Below are 17,949 nucleotides of genomic sequence, written 5' to 3'. Positions count from 1 at the left end.
GCGTAGTCCACACGAACGCCACTCCCCTGTGGTTCACATTGGCAGGTGCTGGAGTGTCTGCTGTGTGCACAAGTGTTGGCCAGCTTTAAATGACCAGCAACATGTATTTCCTGCCTGCCACAAGTTCACGGTGTACTGCAGAGGAGAGGCAGAAACCGGGTTATGGGTCCGCCATGGCGTTCTCAAGGCCTGGGCTTGAGAGTCAGATAGCCCTGCTGTCCACCAACTGTGGGAATTCCATGTGTAACTTTTCCTCTTTAAGCCTCGATTTCTGCATCTGTAAAATGAGGATGGAGACGATAGGTACCTCTTAGGGCTACCGTGGGGAGAAATGAGGGTAACCCATGTAAACTCTCAGGCATAAGTGTTCATTGTTTATCTAGCATGCCTGCTGCCCACGTGGTAAAGAAATAACTAAAATACAGTATGGCAGATGTTCTATTCGACTAGGCATCTTTTGTGTCCTGCGAAAACAGAAGTGTGAACAGGTAATTTTTGGTGGGGCAGAGAGGGCCTAGAGAGGCAGGTGGCCAGGGAAAATGTTAAGGAGGAGGCTACCTACCAGTAGATCTAATGTGCTTCCCTGTTTATTTCTTTCACAAATACCTAAGGAGCCCTTACAAGCCTACCTCCCAGCAGGAGAGAGGCAAGCACTCAGGGGTGTGTGTAAAAGCACTGAGGTGCCCGGTGGAAGGCAGATGCTGGGAATCGCGAGGAACTCAGTGTGTCCAGAAGATAGGGTGCTGGGGGTGCGGGGAAGCGGCCGAGGAGGGAAGCAAGTGGCTATCCGTGAAGGGTCCAGCGTTATCCTGAAAAGCAACAGGTAGCCATAGGAGCCTTCATTTTTATTAATATGAAATTTATTTTTTCTCCACTCTAATTTTAATACATATTCCTTACAGAGAATGTGTAAAACTTAAATGTGAAAAAGAAATATGCCCACAGCCCCACCAATGAGGAAAATTTGTATTACTTTAACAGAATCTGCCCCCCATAGCATCACTTGGTACTTTCTTTCTTTTTAATTTTTTATTGTATTTTTTCCCCTCACACTCTCACCCCTGTAATCACTAACTGTTGTCCATGTGCATGAATCCCTTTTCCTTTTTATCAATCTCTCCACCCCTAGCCTCCCCCTTACCCTGCCTCCTTAGCTGTCATCCTGCTCTCTAGGAGTTTGTCTCTCTTTTGGTTGTTAGTTCAGTTCGTTCCTTAGATTTCACAGATGAGTGAAATCATATGGTATTTGTCTTATTACACTTAACATAATGTTCTCCAGGTCCATTCATACTGTCACAAAGGGTAAAATTTTCTTTTTTCCATCCGAGTAGTATTTCTGTGTGTAAATGCCCTGTATTTGTTTAATGCACTCATCTACCAAGGGACACTAGGACTGCTTCCACATCTTGGCAATTGTAAGTAATGCGGCAATGAACATAGGGGTATTTATGTTTTTTCAAATTAGTGTTTTTAAAAATATATTTTATTGATTATGCCATTACAGTTGTCCCATTCCCCTCCACCCCCCCACCATTTCCCCCTTTAGTTTATGTCCCTGTGTCACAAGTTCTTTAGATTCTGTATTTCCCATACTATTCTTGCCCTTCCCCTTATCTATTTTCTACCTACCATCTATGCTACTTACTTTCTGTACCTTCTCCCCCCTTCTCCTTCTCCCACTCCCCTGTTGCTAACCCTCTATGTGATCTCCATATCTGTGGCTCTGCTCCTGATCTAGCTGTCTGCTTAGTTTGCTTTTGTTTTAGGTGTGGTTGTTAATAACTGTGAGTTTGCTGTCCTTTCACTGTTCATCTTTTTTATCTTCTTTTTCTTAGATAAGTCCCTTTAACATTTCATATAATAAGGGCTTGGTGATGATGAACTCCTTGAACTTGACCTTATCTGAGAAGCACTTTATCTGCCCTTCCATTCTAAATGAAAGTTTTGCTGGATAGAGCAATCTTGGTTGTAGGTCTTTGGATTTCATGACTTGGAATACCTCTTTCCAGCCCCTTCTTGCCTGTAAGGTCTCTTTTGAGAAATCAGCTGACAGTCTGATGGGAACTCCTTTGTAGGTGACTGTCCCCTTATCTCTTGCTGCTTCTAGAATTCTCTCCTTCATTTTAATCTTGGCTAATATAATGATGATGTGCCTTGGTGTGTTCCTTCTTGGGTCCCACTTGTTTGGGACTCTCTGAGCTTCCTGGATTTCCTGGAAGTTTATTGCCTTTGCCAGATTTGGGAAGTTCTCCTTTATTATTTGTTCAAATAAGTTTTCCACTTGCTCTTTCTCTTCCCCTTCTGGTACTCCTATAATTTGGATGTTGGAATGTTTGAAGATGTCCTGGAGGTTCCTAAGCCTCTCCTCATTTTTTTTGAATTCTTGTTTCTTCATTCTGTTCTGGTTGGATGTTTCTTTCTTCCTTCTGGTCCACTCCCTTGATTTGAGACCCAGTTTCCTTTCCATCACTATTGGTTTCCTGTGCATTTCCCTTCATTTCAATTAGTTTAGCCTTCATCTGTGCCTCTAATTTGTGACTAAAATCAACCAGTTCTGTGAGCATCCTGATCACCAGTGTTTTGAACTGTGCACCTGATAGGTTGGCTATCTCTTGGTCACTTAGAAGTATTGGCTCTGGGGCTTTTAGCTGTTCTCCTTGGGCCATAATGTTTTGGTCTGTTTGCACCTGTTACGTATGAGGGGCAGAGCCCTAGGTGTTCACCAGGGAGGGGCTACCCAGTCACTGGGTTGTGATGCTCTATGTGGGTGCAGGGTCAAAGAGGGGCATTGGCGCTTGTTCCGTGCTCTCTCTTGGATTTTGGTCCCCTCTGCTGCTTCCTGCAAGCAAACTGGGCCCCCCTGGTGCCTGCTCCTGGGTGTGTGGTCCTGTGTACCCTCCAGGATCCTGTGGGTCTCTCCAACAAACTCTGTGAGCCTGGGAACTTCTCCCAGCACCTCAACTCCTGAAAGTTTTTCCAATTGGTGCTTTTAGGCTTTAATTCCCATTGCTGGGGCCCTGGTCTGCGCAGTCTGTCTCACTGCTCACTCCTTGGCCTGGTTTATCTGTGTGCGAATGTGTGACCGAGGTCCACAGATGCCTTGCACCCCCACTGGGTCTACCTGTTGCTACCCCACACCTGGGATCTGCCAACCACCGCCCTCACATGGGTCGGTCCAGCCACTTTTTCCTGTGTGACCCCACTCCACCAGCCACTGACACTCTGACTCTGCCCCTCTTACCAGGCTAGCTGAATGGTTCCGTTGTTGTAAGACTTCTGTACAGTTCAGTTTTCTGTGCTTTGATTGCATTTTTGTTACTAAAACTTTGTTTTCTTTAAACTTGGTTGTGCGAGGATGCACAGTGTTTCCACCTACACCTCCATCTTGGCCAGAAGTCCTCAATTTAGTGTTTTGGGTTCTTCCGGATATATTCGCAGGAGTGGGATTGCTGCATTGAAAGGCAGACCCATTTTTAATTTTCTAAGCTATTTCCATACTGCTTTCCACAGTGGCTGCACCAGTCTGTATTCCCACCAACCGTGCAAAAGGGTTCCCTTTTTCTGCACATCCTTGCCAACACTTGTTTGTTGATTTATTGATGTTGGCTATTCTGACAGGTGTGAATGGCTATCATCAAGAAAGCAACAAACAAGTGCTTAGATATTGTTGTTTTATTTTGCATTTCTCTCATGATTAGTGACATTGAGCATCTTTTCACATGTCTATTGGCCATCTGTATGTTCTCTTTGGAGAAGTTCAGGCCCTTTGCCTCTTTTTTTAATTGGCTTGTTTGTATTTTTTGGTGTTGAATTTTGTAAGTTCTTTATAAATTTTGGATATTAACCCCTTATTAGGTATATTGGTGAAATATTCTTCCATCCTTTGGGTTGTCTTTTTTATTTTGTTGATGTTTTCCTTTGCTGTGAAAAAAGTTTTTAGCTTGATGTAGTCCCACTTATTTATTTATTTTCTTTTGTTTCCCTTGCCTGAGGAGTATATCAGAAAAAACATTGCCACCAGCAGTATCCGAGATTTTGTTGCCAGTGTTTTCTTCTTTGATTTTTATGCCAGGTCTAACAGTTAAGTCTTTAATTTATCTTGAGTTTATTCTTGTGTAAGAAGGTGGTCTAGTTTCATTTTTCTGCATGTATCTGTCCAATTTTCCCAACACCATGTATTGAATAAACTGTCTTTAGCTCATTGTATGTACTAGTTTCCTCTGTCAAATATTAATTGACTATCAAGTTGCGGGTTTTGCATTGATCTGTGTGTCTGTTTTTATGTGTACTAGCATATGTGTTTTTATGCTAGTACAATGCTGTTTGAGGCCTTATAATATGGTTTTTTTAATTAGGTAATGTGATTCCTCCAACTTTGTTCTTCTTTCTTAGGATCGATGTTGCTTTGCAGGGCCTTTTTGGGGTTCCATATAAATGTTTGAAATATTCTAGTTATATGAATTACATTATTGGAATCTTGATAGGAATTGCATTGAATATATAAATTGCTTTGGATAAGCATAATATGGACATTTTAATAAAGTTCATTCCTCCTACCCATGAACATGGTATGTGCTTCCACTTATTTGTATCTTCTTCAATTTTTGCAGTATCTTGTAATTTTCTGAGTACAGGTCTTTTACATCTTTGGTTAGGTTTATTCCTCGATATTTTATTCTTTTTGAAGCAAATGTGATTGGGATTATTTTCTTAATTTCTCTTTTAGTTTGTTATTGGCATATAAAAATGCAACTGATTTCTGTATATTAATTTTGTATCCAGCTACTTTAATTCATTTATCAGTTCTAATGGGTTCTTGGTAGAATCTTTGGGGTTCTCATGTCATCTGCAAATAAAGGCAGTTCTACTTTTCCCTTTCTGATTTGGATTCCTTTTATTTCTTCTTGTCTGATGTCTGTGGCTAGGACTTCCAATACTATGTTGAATAAGAGAGATGAAAGCAGACATCCCTGGCTTGTTCCTGATCCTAAGGGGAACACTTGTAGTTTTTGCCCATTGAATATGATGCTGACATATGGTCTGTATTATGTTGAGGTATGTTCCCTCTATTCCTACTTTGCTGAGAGTTTTGATCCTAATTGGTCCAGAATTTTATCAAATGCTTTTTATGCATCTGTTGATATGATCACATGGTTTTGATCCTTCATTTTGTTTATGTGGTGAATCACATTTATTGATTATGAATGTTGTACCAACCTTGCATTCCCAGAATAAATCCCACTGGGTCATGGTGTATGATCTTTTTGATGCATTGCTGTATTCAGTTTGCTAATATTTTGTTGAGGATTTCAGTGCCTATGTTCATCAGACATATTGGCCTATAATTTTCTTTTTTTTGTAGTGCCTTTATCTGGCTTTGGAATTAGGATACTGCTGGCCTCATAAAATGAGCTTGGGAGTCTTTCCTTCTCTTGAATATTTTGGAATAGTTTGAGAAGGAGAGGTCTTAGTTCTTCTTGGAATGTTTGGTAAAATTCACTTGTGTAGCCATCTGGTCCAGGGCTTTTGTTTGTTAGGAGTTTTTTTTTTTTTTTTTGATTACTGCTTCAATTTTACTAGATGTAATCTGTCTATTCAGATTCCCTGATTCTTCCCGATTTAGTTTGGGAAGATTGTGTATTCCCAGGAATATATCCATCTCATGCAGGTTGTCCAGTTTGTTAGCATAGAATTGTTTATAGTATTTTCTTACAATTCTTTGTATTTCTTTGTGTCAGTTGTTATTTCTTCTCTTGTGTTTCTGATTTTATTATATATTTGGGTCCTCTTTTTGTTGGCAAGTCTGGTTAAAGGTTTGTCAATCTTGCTTTTCTTTTCAAATAACCAGCTCTTAGTTTCATTGATCTTTTGTATATTTTTAATACTCATTTTGTATATTTCTGCTCTGATCTTTATTGTTTTTTCCTTCTACTCACTTTGGGCTTTGTTTGTTCTTTTTCTAGTTCCTTTAAGTGTGAAGTTATATTGTTTACTTGAACTTTTTCTTATTTTTTTTTAGATAGGCCTGTAATGCTGTGAATTTCCTTCTTAGAATTGCTTTCCCTGTGACCCACAGATTTTGGATTGTTGTCCTCATTTTCATTTGTTTTGAGGTATCTTTTGATTTATTCCTTGATCTCATTGTCAACCCATTGATTAATAACATGTTATTTAGCTTCCATGTCTTTATATGTTTTTCAGTGTTCTTCTTGTGATTGATTTCTAGTTTCATAGCATTGTGGTCAGAGAAGATGCTTGCTATGATTTCAATCTTCTTAAATTATTTGAGACTTGTGTCCTAACATGTGGTCTATCCTAGAAACTGTTCCATGTGCACTTGAAAATATGTATAGTCTGCAGCTTTGGGGTGAAATGCTCTGAATATATCAGTTAGATCCATTTGATCGAGTGTGTGGTTTAAGGCCACTGTCTCCTCGTTGATTATCTGTCTGGCAGATCTATCCATTGAAGTCAATGGGGTGTTAAAATCCCTGACTATGACTGTATTTCTGTCAACTTTCCCTTTATGTCCATCAAGATTTACTTCACATAGTTAGGTGCTCCTATGCTGGGTACATAAATGTTTACTAGGATTATATCCTCTTGTTGGATTGCTCCCTTTTATCATTGTATAGTGTCCTTCTTTGTCCTTTACTATAGCTTTGGTTTTAAAGTCTTATTTTGTTGGATATAAGTATTGCTTCCCCAGCTTTTTTCCTTTCCATTTGTATGAAATATCTTTTTCCAACCCTTTACTTTCAGTGTATATTTTTCAATCTGAGGTGGATCTCTTGGAGGCAACATATGTGTGGATCTTGTTTTCTTTTCCATTCAGCTATTCTATTTTGTCTTTTGGTTGGAGCTTTTACTCAATTTACATTCAAGGTGATTATTGATAAGATAGGTAGGTAATGTCATTTTATTGTTAGACCATTTTCTTTTTTTTCTCTCTTTTTTTCTTCTTAAAGGAGGCCATTTAACATTTGTTCCTGTACTGGTTTAATGTTAATAAACTCCTTTAGCTTTTTCTTGTCTAGGAATCTTCTTATTTCTCTTTCAATTGTAAATGATTAGCACAGACCTGCAAACCAAAGGGTTGCCAGTTCAATTCCCAATCAGAGCACCTGTCTGGGTTGTGGGCCAGGCCCTCAGGAGGGGGGGCGGCATACGAGAAGCAACCACACATTGATGTTTCTCTCTCTCTTCTTTCTTTCTCCCTTCCCCTCTGTCTAAAATAAATAAATAAATTCTTAAAAAATAAATGATAGCCTTGCTGGGTAAGGTAGCCTTGGTTGTAGGTCCTTCCTTTTCATTACCTTGAGTAGTTCACACCACTCTCTTCTGGCCTGAAATGTTTCTGTTGGTAAGTCAGATAACAGCCTAATTGGGCTCCCTTATAGGTAACAACCTGCTTTTCTTTTAGGGCTTTTAGGGTTCTCTCCTTGTCTTTAAGCCTTGTCATTTTAATTATGATCTATCTCAGTGTAGGTCTGTTTGGGTCCAACTTGTTTGGGACTCTCTGGGCCCCCTGAACTTGTGTGTCTTTATCCTTCACCAAATTAAGGAGATTTTCAGTCATTTTTTTCTTCAAATGGGTTCTCAATCCCTTGCTCACTCTCTTCTCCTTCTGGTGTTCCCATGATGCAGATGTTGTTATGCTTCATGTTGTCACAAAGTTTTCTTAAGCTCTCCTCATTTTTAACAATTCTTTGTCCTTTTTGCTGTGCTGTTTGGGTGTTTTTTCCTATCTTATCTTCAAAGTCACTGATTTGATCCTCTGAATCATTTAACTTATTGTTTATTCCTTTTAGTGTATTATGTATTTCAGATATTGCATTATTTATTTTTGACTGGTCCTTTTTTATGGTTTCTATGTTGTATTTCATGCTGTTGAGTATCCTTATAATCATTTCTCTAAACTATCTGGTAGGTTGCTTGCCTCTATTTCATCAACTTCTTCTGGAAAATTCTCTCATTCTTTCATTTGGGGTCTATTTCTTTGTCTTCCCATTTTGGCTTCTTCTTTGTATTTTCTTACTTAATTGTTAAACTTATCAAGGATATAGCCTCAAGCCATAACCAGCAACGTGACTTAAGCACCATAGGGTGGGGCAGAGTAATTCCTGTGGGCGTGGCTATTGCTTCCCCTCAGGCTGATGCTACTTGGAGGGGAGTGTTCTACCTGAGAAAGACGGCCTCTGCAGTATGGGGAATGACTGAGCTCAGGGGTCCTGGCAGCTGTTCCTTCAGTTCTCTTCCCAGAGCCACCAGCCCCAGACTCTTCTCATGCCCTCCCTCTTCTGGAGCCCAGGGTAAGTGGTTGCTAATGAAATTTTGTGTGTTGGCCCTTTAAGAGGCTCTCTGCAGCTCTAGCTGTCTACCCCATGTAGACAGAAACCCCCACTGCTTTTCACAGCTGGATGTTGTTTTGGGTTGCTTTCCTGGTTCTGGGGGAGTAGGCTGGGGAGCCCAGCTTAGGGTTTACACCCCACCCACACTGCTCAGGGGCAACCCCTCAGCCACTGAAATATCTCTCTGGCATTTCAGCTGCCACCTATGTGAGCCCGGCCAGTCTCTCTCACGTTTCCTCTGCACTGCGTACCAGTCACGTTGTGATGAGGTGGTTTCTTCTGTCTGTCCATGCTTATAACGCTTCTCTCCAGCTAGTGTTCAGTTGGCTGTTCAGGAGGATTTCTCTACAATTTAGTTGTAATTCCAGATTGGTCCTGGGAGTAGGTTAGTGTAGCTTCCACCTATTCCTTCACTGTCTAGGGTCTTCCCAATTTATTTCTTGAGTTGACATAGTTGTAATCATGCTAGAAGTACAATTTTTCCCCTGTTTTTTCCCATTTATTATAGTAAGTAGTTCTTCAAGTTGTCATAAATAGCATTTTTCTGGTCTTCTAATAACCAGGAGAATGAAACAGTGAACTTAATCAGTCCCTTCTTTAATATCATGCGTTGTGTCCAAGTTCTTGTTAGCATAATGAGCATTTATCATCCTTCTATATGAAAGCATTTATGCATCTAACATTATTTCCTGATGATAGACCCATCATTATGGTTAGTGTTGGTTCAAAGTACGGGACATTTAAACACATTTGAGACACATTGTCAAGATACTTCCCTAAAAGATAGCACTGACTGAAAAGGTTTCCAAACATTTGCCCTACAGACTCCTGGAACGGCAGGGGAGGGTGGACTCAGAGTGGTTAGCCATAAAAATACAAAAATGCCTCCCGTAGGGCAGTGGCATTTGAGAAAGAATGACAGGACCTTGCTTCAACTCGAGATGCAGATGTGGGGGACTGTTAACTGTGGATTAGGTGTTTGGTTTATGGCCTCCAGAGTCCCCTTCTCTTGTTTCTTATAGTCCTTAGATGTAACTGTTTGTGTAAACATCACTGTCCCCTATTGAACTGAGTTCTCTGAACCCCTGATCCAGGGTATTAGTATCTTTATGTACCAAATTATTATAAACTCCACAAAGTGGGGAAAGGGGCTGGGCAGTGACTGAAGCATGGGCAAGGAACAGGGCCCTTACGGCAGTGGGCCTGAGGCAGGGCCAGCTGGCAGGGAGCAGGCTGGAGAGAAGCCAACAGACCTCATTGTCCCAGGTGAGGCAGAGCAGAGTGTGGGCATGAGGTTGAAGACATGGGCTCTGGACTCAGCTCAGAGTCATGGTTCTGGCTTGTCCTACTGGCCAAGTGACCTGAGGCAACCTACTGAAGCTCTCTATGTTTTATTTTCCCAAGGATGCAAATGGTAATCTCATTTTTGGTATAACACAGCAGGATATTTTTAGGCATGTGTATATAAGAGGCAGTAATTTAAAGAAAAGGCAGAGAATTGATGAAATGAAACCTTTTAATGTTGTTGAAAGTGCACAGTGTGGTCGGTGGGAAGTGCTGAATAAATGTCAGCAAGGTGGGCTGATGATGACAGTCACTTATCAGAGTTGTTTTTAATCCAAGACTGTTTTGGGAAGGGTTGTTTTTTGGGTGCTCTGCCCTGTGGCAGACAGAAGCAGTTTCCTGACCATGCCCAGAGCTCGTCCTTCGGAAAACATCCTTGGCCTGTTCTTTCAGGGCTGGAGACATATTTCCCAGTCTCGTGCTCCTGTCCTCTTCAGTTGCTACAGGAGGGAGCACCTGGAGGACAGCCAGGTGACCCCTGACCTGGCCGTTCAGAGAGGCTGAAGCGGCTGGACAGGCCCAGTGTTAGACCATGTAGCAGACCACGTTTGCTCGGGCTGCCTTAACAATTTACACAAACTGGGTGGCTTATGTAGGGGAGGAAAAACAATTTTCCCCTCTACCCTTTTGAGTTCTTACCTTAGAGTCTCTGTAATAAAACACTACTAAGAGAAAAACAGAAGGTTATTAACATGTGTATCTCATGTATACGTGGGAGATAGCCCAGCAAAAAAATGAGTACCCTAAGAAGTAGCTTTAGAATTCAGACTTAAATATCATTTAATAGGGAAAAGGGAAGGGGGAGAGTCATTTTTAGGGAAGATGAATGGACCCTTTGAAGAAGAGATGAGGGAAACGTCATGAAAAAGTTTGTCTGAGCATGGCGGTGATCCTCCAGTCTTCCTTCCTGGGCCTGGTGGTGATCCTCTGTGGCTGATAAATCTCCTGGGGAGGAGATTTATACAATTAAGTTCTTTCGGAGGATTTTTCTTTAGGCAGATAAGGGAAGTTCAGAGAAAGCCTCTTCTTGCATTTGCTGTTTTCACTTGTCTGCAGCTCAAAATAATGATTTTACCAAAGTAGTAAATTTTGCTACCCTTCATTTATAACAGAAATTGATTCAGTCATCCAAAACCAGGGTATTGGCAGAGCTGTGCTCCCTCCAAAGGCTCTAGGGGACTCATTCCTGACTTCTGACTTCCATTGGCTCCAGGCATTCCTTGCTCATGGTTACTTTACTCCAAATATGTACCTCTATATTCATGTGGTCTTCTCTTCTGTCTCTTAAAAGGATATTTCTCACTGAATTTAGGGGCCAACCATAATACCTACAATAATCTCATTTCAATATCCTCAATATTCACATGAAAATATGCACTACTTTTTCCAAATCAGGTCACATGTATGGGTTTAAGATGTAGACATGGCTTTCGGGGGAGGGGGCACTATTCAGTTCCTCATGGGAGGACCGAGGAGTCTGCTATGACCCTGCCCTTTGTACCCTAAAGTCATTGACATTTGGACCAAGCATCTCTGGCCTGCTCTTCTGCATTTAATGCCTCAGGTCCTTTCTAGGAGATGGGAGGTTGAGAAAGGTCACCAGAGGCAGGCCATTAGTGCAAACATTTGGTGTACCACGTCAGCCACACTTTGTGCCCAGACATTCTTGAAAGGATGGCATTTGGAGTTCACATGAGAGGTTGGTAGATCCCACAGTCAGATATCTTTGTCTCTTATGTAAGCAGGTGAATGTGGTGGTAGGTAATTATAGCTGCAGTTGAAATTTTATGGTGAAGGAGAATGGCTGGGAGAATCAGAAGCTCTGTGGCACAGGAGAGAAATATGAGAGTGCCGCTGAATTTCAGTTACCAGTATCGTGTAAACACTCCACGAGTGTGACCATAAACAGCAGAATTCAGATAAGAAGCTATTATCCGTCATTGTGGAGGTCAGTTGTGGGTTACATTTCAGGGTTAATAACTGGCTTTAAAACTACAGTCAGCGAAGCAATGATTACTTCTGAGTTTGTTTTCCTTTCTTCCTTCTTGAGGTCAAAGCACTGTTGAAATATTTTAAGGTGATTGTTCTCTCTCTCTTCCTTCTTCCTTCCTACGCCCTCCATGTGCTTTTCCTTACGCCCCTGCTCTTCTCTGTCTTCTTCTCCAGACTGCGCAGCGCTGCTGAAAATGTTAGCAGGGGGACAGCTGTTTTCAAAGTGGTTTCAAAGTGGGTCCCTGCAGAAGCTTACGTGGTTTTCAGAGATTGGTCTTCTTGGACCATATTCCCCCTTCACCACCCATGGGAAAAGGTGCCAGACTATTTCTTGGCTCTATTCCAAGTGTGTCAACAGCCATTTGGTTTCCAGTTCACCAACAACAGAATGATCTTGTGTAAACATGGCCGTTGGAAAAAAGCAAATACTGATTCTGGCAGTTATAAATTTTCAGGTGTCTGGTCCCTTTAGTGTCAGTGGACAATATAGGAACTATACCAGAGGGTGTGGCACCAAGCACTACATCTGGTTAAAATATATTGGTAGAAATATGTAAACAAGACTTTTAAGAGACGATGTCATTTCTCCCTCTCTCTCCCCCTGTTGCCCCTTTTCTCTCTGTCCCCCTCCGAACAAGTCTGAGTGCACCCTTAGCACCTAATTTACTTGCTTAAGCATGAGCGTCTCGATTTGACTTTAGCCTATTGACATTTAGACCAGATAATTCTTTGGTGTGGGCCTGTCCTGTACGTTGGAGGATGTTGAATGGCACCCTTGGCCTCTAACCATCAGATGCCAGTTGTGACAACCAAAAATGTCTCCAGATAAGACCAAATGTCCCCTGGTGGACAAAATCACCCATGGCTGAGGACCACTGGCTTAAGAAAATCCTCCCCAAAGTGGCAGGGCATAAGCCCTTCTGAGTTTGGTGGGGCGGGGGGTGTATACGTGTAGGAGTGGTGGTTGGGTATTTTAACCTTGACTCTTTGGGATTCAACTTTCAACACAGCTGCGGTCGCACAGAACTGAGGGAGTTTGGTGATGATCAAATCAACATTATTGGCTGTTAACTTTCAGAGCAGGTATTAGCTATTTTCCTTCCCTGGCTTATTGCCATTCCTCTCGGGGCTGTACAAGCGGGGATGCCGGTGACACTGAGGGTGCTCGGGAGATGAGCCTGGCACCTGGGACCTTTCTGTTACTTGCTCCCTCAAGTGGGTGGCAAAGCGTGACAGCAGTCTCTTGCCCATGACGCCTGTGAATCAGCTCAGCTTACTTGGTGTCATCAGAGGGAAGGTGCCAACCTCCGATGTCAGGGAGACACACTGTTTGGGGAGGTATAGTTCCTGGACTTTCTGAAGCATGACCGCATGGACCTACAGCCGGCTATTGTCTTGCTTCTTTAGAAAACTTAAAAGACTTTGTCTCCATGGACTCGTCAATCTGCCTTTTAAAGCCTTCAGCATTTTCATCATTTAAACACAGTTTCACAGTTTTCATTACAGTCATGTCGTTGTTTGGACCCAATTAGGATAAAAACATTGTGTGTTACCTTCATGCTGCCTCCCATTTTTCTTTTCGGTGTTGAATTGGAAATCGCAAACATCTGCAGAAGTGGAACACTTGTGAGCACCATGTACCCATCACACAGCTTCAGTGCTTATTAACCTGTGACCCATTTTGTTTCAACAAGAACCCCTCCTTCTCTACTTCATCATTTCGAAATAAATCTTCAGCATCACATTTCATCTGTGTATTTTTCAGTATGCAACTCTCAATGACCGGGGCTCTTTGGAAAACATAATTATTATCATCCCTATAAACAAATGAACTGGTATTACACCCAAAAAAGCCTTAATTCTAAATACCCACTGCATTTGGCTGATGTGTCTGTGAGGTCTCTGAGTGCTCTTCAAACTCCTCTTTGTTTATTCCCATGCCCAGGGGCAGGACAGACACTGGAGACCATCTTTTATTCTCCCTGTATCTAGCGTGTTGACATGTGGAGCACCTAGTACCTGGCACCTGATAGGAATGCAGTAGGTACCTGCTTTTCTTCTAGCTCTATAAATTATATTCTTCCTTCCAGGTTCTCTGGCTTGATAAGGAACTCAGTTGTTTTCTCAAGGGAAGTACTCAGCTGGCAGGTGCCTTGGATTACTTGTCAGCTCCTGCGTCAGGTGGGCTGCTATCAGCCTTTTATTCATCCTCCCATAAATGATGCCTTTTTAACTGACTCTGTGCCGAACTTTTCTATCCCAGTATGTGTGGTACCAGCCAGAGGTCTGAAAGTACATGAAAATGTAGTACCTAGTGGCTAAAAGTACTGTAAGTGGCAAAACTGAGCCCAGAATTCTGCTTCCCAACACTTTCATTCCAGAATCCTTTCATGGCCCCTGCCCTTCCTTGGTCTCTGTTGCCCTGGCCACACTCCCCATGGAGCCGCTCCCTCTCCCATACTCCCAGGGGTCTGCACTATCACCCTGCAGTTGCCCTCCCCACGTGTCCACCACATCCTCCTGCCGCGCCCCTCCCTGCCTCTCCTGGCCAGTGCCTGGCTTCACAAAGGAGCTGATGCACTGAGTGGGGCTTTGTACTCCCCAGGCTCTCTGTTCGCAGCTGTCAGCTGCAGCGCCCCTGCCAACGAACCCATTAACAACACAGCCCCCAAACTGATCTTTGCCTCTCTGTTCAGGCCATGCCTTCCAGTTTACACAACACACCCTGAGTGAGGTGTGGTTTCCCCAGAAATTGTGCTCCTCTCTGACATTCTCTGTGGCACCCCCTTACCTGCTTTTTGACTTCACTGAAACCTCCCTATCGAAACTCTCCTTGTGCTCCCGCTCTGTGAGGCTTCTCAGCTTTCACTTTGTTCTCTGTCCAGCCTCCTCGGAGGGCCCCGAGCTCCCCAGTGCCCTTCTCCTAGACCCTCAAGAATGAAAGCTATGTGGCCTCCTTTGGGTGTCACCTCCTTTGGGCGCCAAGGACTGGCGCCCACCACCCTGGCTTGGTCCTCTTCCCCTGTGACATTGTGACATTGTTTTAGGGACCTCTGCTGCACACATGCTCAAGTTCCTCTGGGAAGCATACAGACTGTCACCTCACATTCAGTCCCCTTACTCCACCCCGTCCTCAGCACCCACTTTCACAGGGAAGTCCCCTCCCATCTCACGTGGAAAACGGAGGTGCCACCTGCTCAGCTTTCCCTCCTCTCTACAGACGGTCTGTCTGCGGGAAGAACACGTAGGTGGAAAAATCTCCCCTAATCCCTCCTTTCTCCAGCAATCTCCCTTCTTCCCAGGATCACTGCTTCTCCTTCCCTTCAGTCTACAACGTGCTCAATTCCCAAGTCTTGTTACAACAAAACCAGCCAGCGTAGAGGGGAAGTAGCTTCCTGGGCTTGGAACCTGCTGATTCCTGCTGAAAGCTGGGTGGGAATGCAGCTGCCTGGCTCTGACCCCAGACCCTTAACCTTTGATCGAGGGCACTGGAAAGGTCATAGCCCTCTTAGGAGCCCATCCATTGGCTGGCATTAAGAACGGAGGTTTGAGGCTGGCTATGACTGAAGTGACTGTCATGTGAGTCATTTGACCCTTAAGCTGCTCACCTCTCCATTCCTTCATATTTCAGATACTATCTGTCTTCCCATCTCAGCACTGGATTCTTCAGGCCTCTTCATTTTTCTGTCCCTCTGAACACATTGTTCATGGTTGGTGCTTGCTAGTGCATGCCTCACTCACCTAGAAATGTTTAGCTTTTAACCTAAACTTGATGGAAGGCTTTTAAAAAACACCAGTACTTAATTTGTGTGTGTGTGTAATTAACATGTGACATTTTTGCTTAGTGGACATGTAGTCATTGCGCATATGAACTTTAATAACATTTGAATATTTCCGACACCAGGCCCCATCAGCACTGTGTCATATCACCATGTCGGTTGTAATCCATGGAATTTTGTACCAGAAGAAATATGGCACCGTAGTCGGTGTAAAAGTACTGTGGTGCCGTAGCCCCCGACCCTGGCTATGTTGTGGGAATAGTTGTTCCACCCCCTTCCCGAGGGGTTGGTTTGTTTCTGAAAATAGAGAGATGCAGCTCCCTTTCTCCCTCTGCCCCCAGTTTTGACAAACCTGGAGTGAGAGCACCAGAAAATTGAGGATTTTGGTGATTTGATCCAGAGTAGTGTTTTCTGGAAGGAAAGACTGGTTATTTGGTTTCCAGCCTGTTTTGGGCCAACATGGCTATAGTGCAATTCAATAAAAATGGAATGTCTGAAAAAGAAGGCGCACAAAATGTAAGACTGTTTTTATTGAATTCAGTCAAGGCAAATAACTTTGTTAAATTGCTGTGAAGATTTCCCAGTGTTACCGGCAGTTTCTGTGCTTGTGCTGTTGCAGACCAGTCATGACCCCACTGCGGGCTGAGCGCCCTTCGGGCAGCACCGGGCTGGGTAACGGGGGGTTTACTCCATCACTTTTCATGGAGTCATTTTGTTTTTTAAACCAGGTTATTCCCTCTTATTCTGATCCCTGCTGACCACTAGGAAAGCACAGCTGGGAAGTACCCTGAAGTCCACTAACCCTCCGAGGTCAGGTCTAATGTTTGTTTGCCGTTGTTTAATCCTCAGTTTATCAGGTATCCCTTGCTTCATCCACTGGAAGCCAACAGAAGGGCAGGTGAATGGCTCCTCTCCTGGCTTATGGAAAATGCCCCGCCCTCCCTCGTCTTGGAGCAGAAATGTGGGTTTGAATATTTTCTCAGCTGCACAGAGTGAAATTCTAACACCTAAGGTTGTAACAGCCAGAAGAAATGTTCTCATATTCTGATTGTGAGATTAAAAATATGGATTGGGAATTGCTTTTTAAATAGCACAGTGATTACGTGTTTTGACTCTCGGTCTGAAGGCGTCTGTCTGGTGATTGTGTGACGTTTTATGCTCCAGGTAGCTGCGATCGTCTTACTGGAACACGGAGATTAAATATTTAAATCTTAAGTGGGATTGCCAGGAACTGTTATGGGGAGTTTACGAAGTAGCTCAAAAGAGCAGGTCAAGTGACTTTAGCATCAGGGTTGTGCTCAGATGGCTCCAGTTCTGGCCGGTTGACGTGAAACACATTTCTGCTGCCATGAAAAGAAAGCAGGATCCAAAGAAGCCTTGTACTAGAATTATAATGCAACACACGCACAGTTTTAAATTCTCTAGTAGCTACATTTTTAAAAGGTGAAATTCATTTAAATATATTTTAACCTAGTACCTCGAAAATGTTAACATTTCAAAATTTAAAAGTTAGTAAAATATTTTACTTTTTTTTTTTGGTACCAAGTCTTGAAATCTGTGGACTTTACACTGATTGTCCATCTCAATTCAGATTAGCCACATTCCAAGTGCTCACTAGTCATACACGGCTAGTAGCTTTAATACTGGGGTAGTATAGGACTAGAGAATCAAAGTCACAGTGAGGTAGATAGTTTGAACAATTACCCAAGTCATTTTATATTTGGATTAGGATTTGCTCCAAAATAATTGTAGACGATTTCACAGTGACCTAAGCGAGGACAGCGCAGACCCTCTAAGAAGCCATCCCCTCCTGTACCACCTTTGGCCAACTGCATAGGTGCAGTGATTTTTTCTTTGTTTTTAATATAAGGGTAATGTGGAGGAGACCTGTTCCTGGAGAAGACTTTGCTATTTGAATATATATTTATTGATTCAAAGAGCAAGTAGAGGTGAAGTCACTCTGGGTAGCGAAGCTGGTGGTGCTGGGAATGACACACAAATATGTATCGAGGAAGTAGAAAGTCCTCTTTGTGCCCAAGCAGACCAGCCCGGAGCATCCAAACCCTCAGGCTCTGGTTCCCTGCTTGGAAGCAGAGGGCCAGGGGATGGGCGTGCAGCTTGCAGTCACCCCGCTGCTCCCATGCTGCCGGGAATCATAAGTCAGGCCTGCAGAGTTCGTCCTGGGTCACTTGTGTCCTGCTGTGTGCAACAGGGAACCAGGAGAGGGAGATGGTCTTAACTTTATCTGATAGGCATAGAATTTTATTTTTACTCAGTAAAAACAGCTGGATTATACATTTTCTGATACAAGTACCAGCTTTATAAAATGTTTATATTAAAATGATATTATATCTGGTATTTACTTCAAAACAATATCGGGGGGCTGGGGAATAAGTAAAAGGGAAGTCTGGGTGAAATAAGACTTGTTATGAGTTGGTAATTGTCGAATCTTGAATGAGTTCTTTAAGGCTCATTATAATATA

At 42.8% G+C, this 17,949-nt stretch overlaps 1 protein-coding gene across 7 annotated transcripts in view; it reads left to right on the top strand.

Moving 5' to 3' along the window:
• TLN2 (talin 2) overlaps window positions 1-17,949 on the top strand; it is a 409,343-nt gene that overhangs the window by 140,766 nt on the left and 250,628 nt on the right. The window contains exon 1 of one of the 7 annotated variants that reach the window (XM_053670052.1): window positions 15,344-15,397. The exons of the other annotated variants lie outside the window; for them this stretch is intronic. The gene's annotated coding sequence lies outside the window, so the exon portion shown is untranslated. Of the gene's footprint in view, window positions 1-15,343; window positions 15,398-17,949 lie in introns of those variants that run through there. 7 annotated transcript variants of the gene reach the window in all.

This window comes from Artibeus jamaicensis, unplaced genomic scaffold, assembly GCF_021234435.1.
Source record: "Artibeus jamaicensis isolate MK-2021 breed Jamaican fruit bat unplaced genomic scaffold, CSHL_Jam_final contig_548, whole genome shotgun sequence".
Lineage (NCBI taxonomy): Eukaryota > Metazoa > Chordata > Mammalia > Chiroptera > Phyllostomidae > Artibeus > Artibeus jamaicensis.
Note: the sequence above shows the minus strand (reverse complement) of the source record. Positions and strands in the feature narration are given on the sequence as shown.